Source organism: Chenopodium quinoa, unplaced genomic scaffold (assembly GCF_001683475.1).
Source record: "Chenopodium quinoa cultivar QQ74 unplaced genomic scaffold, ASM168347v1, whole genome shotgun sequence".
Lineage (NCBI taxonomy): Eukaryota > Viridiplantae > Streptophyta > Magnoliopsida > Caryophyllales > Amaranthaceae > Chenopodium > Chenopodium quinoa.
This window is the reverse complement of record NW_018744066.1, coordinates 1058823-1074229: the sequence shown is the minus strand read 5'-3', so window position 1 is coordinate 1074229 and position 15407 is coordinate 1058823. Positions and strand designations below refer to the sequence as shown.

Here is a 15407-nt window from a genome sequence, read left to right as displayed (position 1 = left end):
AATGTGTTTTTTTTAAAGAAACATTAGGATGTCCTCCCCTCTACAATGAGGTTGGATGTATTCGCCAAAAAAACATAAAAAATGAAGTTGGATTTAGTGTTATCTTATAGCCTTCTAGTCTGTGTATTTGCACCTATTATTTATATGTAAATAATTTAGAGTATGATTTTTGTTTTATAATATGTTTATATTAGAAATGAATGTTTTTAAAGGAGTTAAGGAGATGAAAAAGGCATGAATATTGAATATATTTATAGAAAATATTAAGTTGGGGAAAAAATAAAAAACAACAATAATATATAAATTGAATTAAGTTGTTTTTTTATTTAAAAAAAATGTTTGTAAGGGGATTAACAAATATTTTTTTTGATAAATATATATATATATATATATATATATATATATATATATATATATATATATATATATATATATATATATATATATATATATAATGAGATGGCATGAGACATTGTTTTTTTTTTTTTTTGGTTAAACATGAGACATTGTTAAAAAAAAGGGGGGGGGGGGGGGGGGGGGGGGGGAGGTGTTATGTGGTTTACTGGTTTGTGCATTGTGCTTTTATATGATAAAGATCTTAATCCTTTTTGTCATCACCCGCCCTTTAAGTGAAGATGCTTTCATATCTTCAATAAAGTACAATAGCAAATTATTAAAAAAAAAAAAGAATAAAACAACACTAGCATATTTGGACATCTTCTTATGCTCATTTGAGTGGAATTTTTTTTTAATTTAGGTCTAATAGTAGAATATACTACGTTGGACTTAATTTATCAACTAATGTAAAATTATGCACAGATTTTTCAATAACACCAAGTATTAGTGAATAGTGACTAGTGAAGTGGTGAGGCTTGCATTTCCACACTATTTGTAAGACGCGTATTTTTTGGATATTATTTTTTATTCTAACAAATACTTCTTCTGTGTTTAAATACTTGCTCTACTTTTTATTTTCGGTCGTTTTTAAATACTTGTTCCGTTTTTTAATTTGAAAAGCTTTTACAATATTTAATTCATTTATCTCAACTAGTGGACCCAACATATATCATATTTTTTTGATTTCATATTCTCTCTCCCTAATTATCTAAACTACTTTTGCTTTTTACAATTTTAATTCTTCCAACAACTCCACTACCTCCATATTTTATTACTTTCTTCAATTTCTACTAAAACTCCACACAAGGAGAACTAGAGCAAGTAATTAAAAATGGAGGGAGTATTGATAAAAATAAATTAAGTATTATACTCCATGATAGAGCATAAAACATATTCTTGGGCGTCAGCCAAAAGTTTAAAATGATTGTTGAATCCCAAGATCGGTTTATATAATCTATCACACCCCTTTACATGAGAGTCCTTTGACTTGAAATGTGGATGCGACATAAATCTCCTCATACCTAGTTAGCTCATGCCCCCTCTTTTTACAAAAATTGCAAATTTTATCCGACCAACATTTCACGGTCTCATGACCCACTTTCTTGCATTTATCACACACCGGCACCGAACGATCAGTGCTGCCACGCCCCCTCCCTGCACCAGCCCGTACAGCGAAGCCTAGTGCAGGAGCAGGGTCTTCTTTAACGCGAGAGAAGCCTCACACCTTTTCTTCTTGAGAAACTTGCTGATATGCCCTGTTCAAGGTGGGCAGGGGATCTTGAGAGAGTAAGGCAGAGCGTAAAGGGGCATAATAATCGGAGTACAGCCCGAGCAAGAACTATTGAAGACGATCCCCGTCACGTCTATCGGCATGTTGTCTTCCAACATTACACGTACAATTACCACACTTACAAACAATCAAAGGTTCAAGTCTATCAAGTTCATCCCACAAAACTGATAATTTACTGTAATACATTGCGATAGTCATGGTTTTTGGCTGCTCACAGCGATTGATATCAGATTTAATTTGTTGAATTTTAGGGCCATTAGCTAGACCAAAACGCTCATGTAAATCATCCCACAATTTCTTAGCATGATCATAATGAGAAAGCATTGATTTTACCTCTGGTTCGATAGTATTCATTAGCCAAGAAACCAACATACAATGAATTGTAACCCAATCATCCCTCGTACACAGCGGTTCAAAAGAGATGATACTACCATCAAGAAACCCGAATTTCCGGCGAGAACATAGAGCAATTCGTACGGCATGAGACCAATCATGGAAATTGTCTAATTTTAGACGCTGTGAAGTAATGTAATCCCCCGGCCGATCTTGCGGTCCAAGGTAATAAGGTGAGTTAGACTCAATTTTTGTAGGTGGCGGTGGTGGTGGTTCATCACCCCCGGCCATGGTGTATCACGAAAAGAAAAATTTGTGGAGAAAAAAAAAATAACCTTGCTCCGATACCATGTAGAATTATGTAAACTCATAGCTTAACTTTCATTGATTCGGGGCAAAACATATATACAATGCTAATTCCTAAAATTACCTTAATTAGGTTACTAGAAATTAGGAAACAATATAAAAGATAATATGAAATATTCCCCAAAAATATATCCTACCAAAATATATCCTCAATAGAGTGGTTGAGATTTGAATATGTGACCTTTTGTGTCACGTTGACTTTTAATACCATATGGGGAGTCGGCGTGGCGTAAAGTGAAGATTGAAGGAAGTATAGAAAAATTCCCTTTTGGGGTATTCCGAAGGTGTAACCTAGGCAACGAAAAAAGGGCCCACTAGATCGAAAATTAATCAAGTGAAAAAAAATTCTAGACCCTGACAGGGGAGCCGGCGACCGAAGCCCCGGTCATTTAGACACAAGCTTAAGCCATTGGTTAAGACATAGAAATATGTTTTATACTCTATTATTACACCATACAATTTCAATGAGAAAAAGTAAGTGAAATTTAAAAAGAAAAGAAAAAATTCTAAGATAAAAAATCAAACTCTATACCCCGTAACCCAACACTAGAAGAATTGTGCCACTGCCAATGGCGGCCCTGTAGTATTTCTGATGATAGGCAAGGCATTAACTATACTGCTGGTTTGAGTTAGCCCAAACCGAATTAATTAGCGTCAGTTTTTAGAGAGTAGTTGAATGTTTTTTTTTTTTTTTTTAAAATACCATAAGATATGGAGGAGGGTCTTTACCCTATCACAAGAATGGGAGGATGAGGAACCGGAACCCCTACCCCCGGGCCCCTTCCCCATCACTCGGGGGTTGGGGGGGGGGGGGGAAGGAGACAGAAGGACTAACCATCCCTCCATCTCCTAGATCCTCGTTGAATGATAGTGTATGTTAGGATGTAAATAAATCACAATAGATAGAGTTTCTTCTCTAAGGAGATAGACAACTTATTTCATTAACATTGTTTGGAAATGGAAAGCTGGTTCCCCATTCTTTGTTAAAGATGAGAACTACTTCATCATTTTGTTTTCTTTATTATTTGTTTTCTATCCATTGTAGCTATTGATAATGTATATAAATCGATTTTGGGGTTCAACCATTAGTTTAAATTTTTAGTTGAAATGGTCCATTAACATAGAATCAGAGCCATAATGACAAAAAGGTCACAGGTTCATATTTCATCAATCGTGCACTTTCAAGAGGAATATTTCGCGCAGGGTATGTGTAGGATTCATGTTGTATCCACATTTTAAGCTTAAAGGGCTCTTATGTAAGGAGGATTGATAGAGTATAAAACATATTTCTGAGCCTCAACCATCAGCTTAAACTTTTGGTTTAAATAGTCTTCTAACATGGTATTAAGAGTTAGTGTGACACAAAAGGTCACGGGTTCAAATCTCATCCGATCCACCCCCCACTTTCAAGTGAAATATTTATCGTTGGTTGTGAGGATGTCTATGCTGCATCCACATTTTAAACCCAAAGGCTCTCATGTGAGGGGCATGATTGAATATACATACAATCCAATCTTGGGATTCAATCATCAGATTAAACTTTTGGTTGAGATAACCTATTAATAGCTTTTTCATTTGGGCTATACGATCTCTTCTGTAATAGCTTAGTTTATGCTTGAGTTTGTTGGAGCAAGAAAAAGGGCAAAGGGAATGGTGATGGGGATGATGATGGTGGAGAACGATGGAGATGAGGTTACGGCACATCAGTGAGGGTTTTTGGTGGGCCCCATCCATTATTGAAGGGATCAGAGATAGAGAAGGATATATAGAAGGGAAGCTATACAATCGAAGGAGGAGAGAGAAAAGTCGAGAGTTTTCAGAGTGATAAGTTTTATTATCTCTTAATTCTTTATTTATGCTTGTGTCATAGAGCTATTGGCGAGGCAAGCCTCATAAAATAACTTTTCCTTAAATAAAACAGGCTTTTTTTTTTTTTTTTTTTTTTTTTTTTTTTTTTTTTTTTTTTAAATTTATTGTAAATAGGTTAATTTACCCTAAAAGTATTTAAAGTTATCCTTATATAATAAAAGTCATTATTTATTTAGCTTACATCTTACCCTTAAAAACACTCATATACAGGGTCAGCCCTGAGGGTAGGCCCCGAGTGCGGCGGCCTAGGGCCCACGCTAAAAGGGGCCCCACAAATAAAAAAAATTCAGCTTCTATACTGATTGAAATGTGCTTCGTACTTGTTTAAAAAAAAGGCAACTAGTTTTAAAAAGATAAGAAGATAATTATTGCTTTTTTTTTAGCAATTAATATTAAATTAGTATATTAATTAGTTGTCAATTTAGGTGGAGATTACAATGCAACGCTTCACTTCTTCTTCTATCTACCAGTTTCTATGAGAATTATCTCCAGAATTTTAATCTTCCCAAATACACCGTTTCAAATATATTTCATTACCGAAATTCAAGCCTTTTAATTTTGGCTAATTAATATTATGGCAACGGCTAAAATATTATACAAGATAAATATCAGCGAAAATAATTCATCTATCACCAAATATTCAACTCTCATCTTCTTCTTATTATTGGTTGTTTATGATGAATTTCATGGCATCATTGACAAATTGATCCTTTTATTTGGTTACCGATTAGGCAAAGGTATACAATTCTTCCTTTGTTTGTTTTTTACTCCGTATTTATTAAATTTATCATGTTTCAAACTTCTAATTTCTGTTTTGAATTGTAACAGGTTATCAATCAGTTAAATTGAGTATTTTAGAGTTGTGGAAATTTGAGATTGCTGCCAATTACATATATGCTCACTTCGGATTCTACAATTTTACATGATTTTGCATCAAAAAATGCTAGAAGAAATCGGTTGTTTTGATTTTTTAGGAGGGAGAAATTTATAAAAATATTATGCAAAGTCATGATTGTGTATCGAGAATTACTATTTAAATAATATAAGTTATTTTCATTGTGTTTTTATTTAAATCTATTGCGTATAAAAAAAATTGATTACGTAGGGGCCCTCTTCTTACATTATGCCTAGAGCCCATAAATTTTCCGGAACGGGGCTGCTCATATATAACGTATTAGATTAATTGACCATATTAGTTTTTTATGTCATTTATTCATTAGAAAATACACATAAAAATACAATAAAACTTATTACAAAATAAAATTAAAACCTTAAATAGCTTAAAGTTACTATAAAAATAGAAGGAAATACAAGTTATCACATTGATAAATAATACATGTTTATCAAATGAGAATTATGTTAATATTTGACCTTGATATTTGTTCTTATATAATAAAAAAAACTCAATGTAGTATTTCTATACAACTGTCAAAATACTACTCTTCACGACGTTGTTTGATGGAAGTGAAACTCCCAAAACATCCAATTTGAGGAAGAAGGTAAGACCAACTTCACTAGAGATTTTAATGGGAGAAGGAATGCTGCGCTCACAAACAATGTTGTGACTTCTATCATTTTGCAAATGTATAATGTCTACCAATCAATTACAAAAGAGTTAAAGAATAACTTTTTGCTTAATGGTCTTTTTTGTTTGAAAGGAATTCCCCCACCCCCCCCCAAAAAAAAAATATTAAAAAATTAAAAAAAACGCACAAGATAAATAAAATAAACAAAAAGCGAATATTTGGAAGTAATGGAGTTAACATTATTTAAAAAATAATAATAAATAAATAAATAAATAAATTTTTTATAAAAAAAGTAAAGGAGCTAATATTTATAGTTCGAATTAAGTGATTCGATACCTCCATATACTCCCTACATCACTTATTAGTGATTATATATATGTTACTGAACACATGCATATTTAGTATTTACCATTTATAAATGGTGCATCCAATTCTTGCTTGACTAGCTTTATACTTGTGATTATTACCTCAAACTTTAATTTCAGCTTTGTATTGTCTGTATGGTAGAATTTTCCGAACTCATATTAACAAACGAAATTTATTTTTCATAAGGTCATTTTCGTAAATAAATCAACAACTTTTTCATTATTGTGGGCTGAAAAAGTTATTGATTAATTCACCCGGAAATAAAAATTGTCAAAATGTGTACTGTGGTCCATAATACCCTCCGGGAGTCCAATTGGGTGGGTGGAACCAACCAATTTGCCTTTAGACGGCCAATTTACCGGTTTACAACTTGTACCGATTTCATTAACTCAAGTTTACCACGAACATTTATGAAAACATATAATGATCATATATGGATCCAAATGGCATTATATGACCCTGAGATGTATCCCCTAAAATCTCAATGCTTTTCGACACCGGGCCTCGAAACATTCGAAATTTCTCAAAAAGCATGGATATATTAGCCTTCAATTTTGGAATTTTTTGACTTTTTTTTGCCCGGATATAAAAATTGCCAAAATGTTTATCATGGTCCCAAATATCCTGTGGGAGTCCGATTGGGTGGGTAGAACCATCCAATTTGCCTTTAAACGACTAATTTACCGGTTTACAACTTACACCGATTTCATTTATTCAAGCCTACCACGAAGATTTATGACAACAAATAATGATCATATATGGTTCCAAGCGACATTATATGACCCCAAGATATATTCCCTAGAATTTTAAGACTTTTCGACACCGGGACCCGAAGACTCCAAAAATTCTCAAAAAGCGTTGATATAGCCTACAATTTTTTAATTTTGACTTTTTTCGCCCGGAAAAAAAATTGCCGAAATGTTTACCTTGGTCTCTAAAACCCTCCGGGAGTCCAATTGGGTGGGTGGAACCATCCAATTTGCCTTTAAACGACCATTTTACCGGTTACAACTTGCGCCGATTTTCATTAAATCAAGCATACCAAAAACATTGATGGCAATATATAATGATCATATATGGTTCCAAATGGCATTATATGACCTCGAAAAGTATCTCCTAAAATTTAAAGGCTTTTCGACACCAGGCCCCGTAACCTCCAAAAAAATTCTCAAAAATCGTGGATATGAGCCTTCAATTTTGGATTTTTTTTAATTTTCTTTGCCCGGAAATAAAAGTTGCCGAAATGTTTACCATGGTCCCTAATACCCTCCGGGAGTCCAATTGGGTGGGTGGAACCATCCTATTTGCCTTTAAACAGAATTTAATTTACCGATTTACAACTTGCACCGATTAAATTAACTCAAGCCTACTACAGACATTTATGACAACATATAATGATCATATAAGGTTCCAAACGACATTATATGAACCCTAGATGCATCCCCTTAAATCTCAAAGTTATTCGACACTGGGCCTCGAAACATCCCAACACTACAAGGAAAAGTAGTTTGGGCAACGGAAAAACTCGTCGCCCAAAGACCCAAATTCGTCGCCCAAAGCTTTATGCAACGAAGATGAACTCGTCGTGGGATCGTTGCACAAGGGTCGACGCCCTTTCTGTTTTGGGCGACGAATCACGTTTTCGTTGCACATACCAGAGTTTGGGCGTCGATATATTTCGTTGCCCTTAATCCATTTTGAAATTTTTTGACTTTTTTTCCCTCGGAAATAAAAATTTCCGAAATGTTTACCGTGGTCCATAATACCCTCCGAGAGTCCAATTGGGTGGGTGGAACCAACCAATTTGCCTTTAAACAACCAATTTACCGGTTTACAACTTGCACCGATTTCATTAACTCAAGCCTACCACAAATATTTATGACAACATATAATGATCATTTATGATTCCAAACGACATTATATGAACCCGAAATGTATCCCCTAAAATCTAATTTCTTTTCGACACTAGCCCCGAAACCTTAAAGATTTCTCTAAAAGCATGGAAATTAACCTTTAATTTTGGAATTTTTTACTTTTTTTTGCCTGGAAATAAAAATTGCCAAAATGTTTACCATGGTTCTTAATACCCTCTGGGAGACCAATTGGGTGGGTGAAACCATTCTATTTGCCTTAAAACAACCAATTTACCGGTTTACAACTTGCACCAATTTAATTAACTCAAGCCTACTACGAATATTTATGACAACATATAATGATCATATATGGTTCCAAACGGCATTATGTGACCCCGAGATATATACCCTAGAATTTCAAGACTTTTCGACACCAGTCCACGAATCCTCCAAAATTTCTCAAAAGGTGTGGATATTAGCCTTCAATTTTGAAATTTTTTGACTTTATTTTGTCCAGAAATAAAAACTTCCGAAATGTTAACCATGGTCCCTATAACCTCTGGGAGTCCAATTGATTGGGTAGAACCATCTAGTTTGCCTTTAAATGACCAATTTACTGATTTATAACTTGCACCGATTTCATTAATTCAAGCCTACCATGAACATATATGACAAGATATAATGATCATATATGGTTCCAAACGAGATTATATGACTCCGAGATGTATCCCCTAAAATCTCAAGTCTTTTCGACACCGGGCCCTAAAACCTCCATAATTTCTCAAAAAACGTGGATTTTAGCCTTTAATTTTTGGATTTTTTGACTTTTTTTTTGCCGAAAATTTAAATTGCCGAAATGTTTACCATGCTCCCTAATACCCTTTGGTAGTCCAATTGGGTGGGTGGAACCAATCAATTTGCCTTTAAAAGGCGAATAATTACCGATTTACAACTTGCACCGACTTCAATAATTCAAGCCTAACGCGAACATTTATGACAATATATAATGATCATATATGATTCAAAGGGCATTATATGACCCCAAGATGTATTCACAGATATCTTAAGGCTTTTCGACAACAGGCATTGAAACCTCATAAATTTCTAAAAAAGCTTGGAAATTAGCCTTCAATTTGGGAAATTTTTTACTTTTTTGCGCCTGAAAATAAAAATTGACGAAATATTTACCATGGTACCTAATACCCTCTATTTGCCTTTAATCGACAAATTTGCGTACTAATTTACAACTTTCACCGATTTTATTAACTTAACCCTACCACGAACATTTTAGACAACATATAATAATCATACATAGTTCCAGACGACATTATATGACACCAAGATGTATTCCCAGGAATTGCAAGACTTTTCGACATCGATTCCTGAAACCTTCAAAAATTCGCAAAATGCATGGATATTAAGTTTTCAATTTTGGAATTTTTTTCTCCTTTTTTCGCTCGGAAATTAAAATTGCCAAAATGTTTACCATGGTCCCTAATACCCTCCGAGAGTCCAATTGGTTGGGTGGAACTATCCAATTTGCCATTAAACGACCAATTTACCGGTTTACAACTTGCACCGATTTCATTAAATCAAGCCTACAACAAACATTTATGACAACAAATAATGATCATAAATGGTTCTAAACGACATTATATGAACTCGAGATGTATTCCTTAAAATCTCAAGTCTTTTCGACACCGGGTTCCGAAAACTCCAAAATTTCTCAAAATACGTGGATATTAGCCTTCAATTTTGGAATTTTTTGACTTTTTTCGCCCGTTAATAAAAATTGCCGAAATGTTTAACATGATCCCTAATACCCTCCGGGAGTCCAATTGGCTGGGTGGAACCATCCAATTTGCCATTAAACGACCAATTTACCGGTTTACAACTTGCACCGATTTCATTAACTCAAGCCTATCAAGAACTTTTATGACAACATATAATGATCATATATTGTTCCAAACGACATTATATGACCATGAGATGTCCCCTAAAATCTCAAGGAATTTCAATATCGGGCCTAGAAACATCCAAAATTTCTCGAAAAGCGTGAACATAACCTTAAATTTAGTAATTTTTTGACTTTTTTTTGCCTCTAAATAAAATTTACCGAAATGTTTACCATGGTCCCTAATAAAATCCGGGAGTCCAATTAGGTGGGTGGAACTATCCAATTTGCCTTTAACTAGCGAATTTATCGGTTTAAAACTTGCACTGATTTCATTAACTAAAGCCTACCACAAACATGTATGGAAACATATTATGATCATTTATGGTTTAAAACAGTATTATATGAAACTGAGATGTATCCCCTAAAACCTCAAATCTTTTCGACACTAGCCCTGAAACCCAAAATTTATTTCAAAACGCGTGGATATTAGCCTTCAATATTTTTAATTTTTTAACTTTTTTCGCTCGAAAATAAAAATTTTCAAAATGTTTACCATAATCCCTAATACCCTCCGGTAGTCTAATTGGGTGGGTGGAACCACCAATTTGCCTTTAAACGGCCAATTTACCGGTTCACAACTTGCACCGATTTCATTAACTCAAGCTTACCACGTACATTTATGACAAGAAAAAATGATCATAAATGGTTCCAAACAACATTATATGACCCCAAGATATATTCATTAAAATCTCAAGTCTTTTCGACATCGGGTCCTGAAACCTCCAAAATTTCTCAAAATACGTGGATATTAGCCTTTAATTTTGGAATTTTTTTGACTTATTTTTCGCCCGTAAATAAAAATTGCTGAAATATTTACCATTGTCTCTAATACCCTCATGGATTCCAATTGGCTGGGTGGAACTATCCCATTTGCCTTTAAACGACCAATTTACCGGTTTACAACTTGTACCGATTTCATTAACTCAAGCCTATCACGAACTTTTATGACAACATATAATGATCATATATGGTTCCAAACGACATTATATGACCCCGAGATGTCCCCTAAATTTTCAAGAATTTTCGATACCGGGCCTAGAAACCTCCAAAATTTCTCGACAAGCATGAATATAACCTAAACTTTATTTTGGATTTTTTGACTTTTTTTCGCCTGTAAATAAAATTTTCCGAAATATTTACCATGGTTCCTAATACAATCAGAGAGTCCAATTAGATGGATGGAACAATCCAATTTGCCTTTATATGGCAAATTTACCGGTTTACAACTTGCACCGATTTCATTTACTCAAGCCTACCACGAACATGTATGACAACATATAATGATCATTTATTGTTTAAAAAAGTATTATAGGACACTGAGATGTATCCCTTAAATTCTCAAAGCTATTCGACACCAGGATGTGAAACCTAAAAAATTTCTCAAAACGAGTGGATATTAGCCTTTAATTTTTAAATTTTTCAACTTTTTTTGCACGAAAATAAAAATTTCCAAAATGTTTACCATAATCCCTTATACCCTCCGACAGTCCAATTGGGTGGGTGGAACCACCAATTTGCCTCTAAATGACCAATTTACCGGTTTACAAATTGCACCGATTTCATTAACTTAAGCCTACCACGAACATTTATGACAACAGATAGTGGTCATATATGGTTTCAAACGACATTAAATGACCCCGAGATGTATTCCCTAGAATTTCAATATTTTCGAGACCAGGCCCCAAAACCTCCAAAATTTCGCAAAAAACGTGGATATTAGACTTCAATTTTGGGGAATTTTTTACTTTTTTTCGACCGAAATTTAAAATTACCGTAATGTTTACAATGGTCCCTAATACCCTTCGAGAGTAAACCTGTCTAGGTGGATCATCAAATTTGCCTTTAAACAGCTGATTTACCGGTTTACAACTTGCACCGATCAAATTAACTCTAGCCTACTACGAATATTTATGACAACACATAATGATCATATAAGGTTCCAAATGACATTATATGACCTAGAGATGTATCCCCTTAAATCTTAAAATATTTCTACACCGGGCCTCGAAACATCCCAAATTTCTCAAAATGCATAGATTTAAATTTTGAATTTTTTTTTTTACTTTTTTCTGGAAATAAAATTCCCGAAATATTTACCATGGTCCCTAATACTTACTGGGAGTCCAATTGGGTTGGTGGAAAAAACAAATTTACCTTTAAACGACCAATTTACCGGTTTACAACTTGCACTGATTTCATTAACTCAAGCCTACCACGAACATTTATGTCAACATATAATGATCATATATGGTTCCAAACGGCATTATATGACCTCGATATGTATTCCCTAAAATCTCAAGGTTTTTCAACATCGTACCCAACCTCAAAAATTTCTCAAAAAACGTGGATATTTTGACTTTTTTTTCGTCCGAAAATTAAAATAGCCGAAATTTTTACCATGATCCCTAATACCCTCCAGGAGTCCAATTGGGGGGGTGTATCCATCCAATTTTCCTTTAAACAACCAATTTACCGGTTTACAATTTGCACCGATTTTATTAAAACATGCCTGCCACCAATAACATTTATGAGAACATATAATCATAAATGGTTCCAAAAGACATTATATGACCCCGAGATGTATCCCCTAAAATTTCAAGGATTTTCGACACCGGGCATTCAATTTTGGATTTTTTTTGACTTTTTTCTCTCGAAAATAAAAACGGCTGAAATTCTTACCATGGTGCCTAATACCCTCCGGGAGTCCAATTGGGTGGGTGGAACCATCCAATTTGCCTTTAAACGCCCAATTTACCGGTTTACAACTTGCACCAATTTCATGAACTCAAACCTACCACTAACATCTATGACGACATACAATAATCATATATGGTTCCAAACGTTATTATATGACCCCTAGATGTATTACCTAAATACTCAAGACTTTGCGACATCGGTCCCCGAAAACTTCAAAATTTCTCAAAAAGCGTGGACATTAGCCTTTAATTTTGGAAATTTTCGACTTTTTTCGCCAGAAAATAAAAATTACCGAATTGTTTAACATGGTCCTTAATACCCTTCAGGAGTCTAATTGGATGGGTGGAACCATCCAATTTGCCTTTAAACGACCTATTTACCAGTTTATAACTTGCACCGATTTCTTTAACTCAATCCTACCACGAAAATTATGAAAACAAATAATGATTATATATGGTTCCAAACGGAATTAAATGATCCCGAAATGTATCCCCTAGAATTTCAAGAGTTTTCGACACTGGGCCCCGAATCCTTCAAATTTTCTCAAAGAGCGTGGATATTAGCCTTCAATTTTGAAATTTTTTACTTCTTTTTTTTTATTTGCCCAGGAAAAAAAATTTACCGAATTGATTACCATGGTCCCTAATTTAATACCGTCCAGGAGTCCCAATGGGTGGGAGAAACCATCCAATTCGCCTTTAAACGACCAATTTACCGGTTTACAATTTGCACCGATTTCATTAACTCAAGCCTACCACAAACATTTATGACAAAAAATATCGATCATATATGGTTCCAAACAACATTATATGACCCCGAGATGTATCCACTAATATTTCAAGACTTTTCGACACCGGGCCCCGAAACCTCCAAATTTTTTCAAAAAGCGTGGATATTAGCCTTCAATTTTGGAATTTTTTGACTTTTTTTTCCCGGAAATAAAAATTGCCGAAATTTTTACCGTGGTCCCTAGTACCCTCCAGAAGTCCAATTGGGTTGGTGGAATCTTCCAATTTGCCCTTAAACGACCAATTTAATTTCCGGTTTACAACTTGCACGGATTTCATTAATTCAGGCCTATTACGAACGTTTATGACAACATATAATGATCATATATGGTTAATTCCAAACGAAATTATATGACCCCAAGATATATCCCCTAAAATATTAATACTTTTCTACACCAAGACCCGAAAGCTCCAAAATTTCTCAAAAATGCGTGGATATTAGACTTCAATTTTGAAATTTTTTGTTTTTTTTTTTCGCCAGGAAATAAAAATTGCCAAAATGTTTAAAATGGCCCCTAATACCCTTTGGGAGTCCAATTGGGTGGGTGGAACCATCCAATTAACCTTTAAACGATCAATTTACCGGTATACGACTTGCACCGATTTCAATAATTCCAGCCTACCACGAACATTTATGACATCAAATAATGATCGTATATGGTTCCAAACGGCATTATATAACCCAAAATGTATCTTATTGAATTCCAAGATTTTTTGACACCGGGCCCCGAAACCTCTAAAATTTCTCAAAAAGAGTGGATATTAGCCTTCACTTTTTTGAATTATTTCACTTTTTTTTCGTCTGGAATTAAAAATTGCCGAAATATTTACCATGGTCCCTAATACCCTCCGGGAGTCCAATTGGGTGTGTGGAACCATTCAATTTACTTTGAAACGACCAATTTACCGGTTTACAACTTGCACCGATTTATCGGTTTACAACGGTCAATTTAATTAACTTGCACTGAACCCGACTTGAAACGAAATAGACCTAAACCCATTTTAATCCGTTAAAACCTGAATTTAACCCGACTTGTTACTAACTCGACCTGAATTCAACCCAACCCGTTCCTAACATGACCCGAATTTAACCCAACTTGTTACAAAACTAACCCGAAATCAACCCGACTTGTTATTGACCTGACTCAAATTCATCCCGACTTGTTATTAACCCAACTCGAATTTTACCATACTTATTACTTACACAACCAAAAAATTCAACCCGATCTGTTACTAACCCTACTCGAAATTAACACGACTTATTATTAGCCCGACCTAAATTCAACCCAAATTGTTTCTAACCCGATTTCAATTCACCTTAAATGCAATTTAGACCACCTTATTATTATTTATCAAAGCATTTTGTCTTAAGAGACCAAGTCGGTCCAGGGCGGCAAAAGAAATGAGCATCATCCTCAAATTTAAGAGTTAAATATAGTATATATTTGCTGTATGGTCAAAGGAGATAATTATCTTCCTAAATTATAGACTATAGTTCTCTAGTATATTTCCATATATATTATAGTCAAAGGAAATAATTAACTTGATAAAAATGATAATTATCTATTTATAGTTAGTTGAACCCAAATATGACCTGACTTGGAAATGACCCGACCTGATTGTAACCTTCAAATTATTGACTTGAACATAACCCGACTTGAATCCGAGAATGACCCGACTTAGAAATTAAATGACCCAATCAGATTATAACCCCAAATTATTGACTTGAATCGAACCCGACTTGAACCCGAGAATGACCCAACTAGAAAAAGACCCGAACTGATTATAATCCGCAAATTATTGACTTGAACTGAACCCGACTCAATCCCGAGAATGACCCAACCTGATTCTAATCCGAAAATTATTGACTTGAATCGAGAATGACCCGAACCTGACTCGTTCGAACCCGAGAATTACCCTAACCCGTTTTAAATTGTGAAAACCCGAATTAAACCCGATCTATTG

General features: G+C 34.5%; 1 long non-coding RNA gene across 1 annotated transcript; it reads left to right on the top strand.

Annotated features, from left to right (window-relative positions):
- The first annotated feature begins 4656 nt into the window (after positions 1-4656).
- LOC110691107 lies at positions 4657-5325 on the top strand. Its single transcript, XR_002505199.1, has 2 exons — positions 4657-4992; positions 5084-5325. It is a non-coding gene; the product is annotated as an uncharacterized LOC110691107 (long non-coding RNA).
- The last annotated feature ends 10082 nt before the right edge of the window (positions 5326-15407 follow it).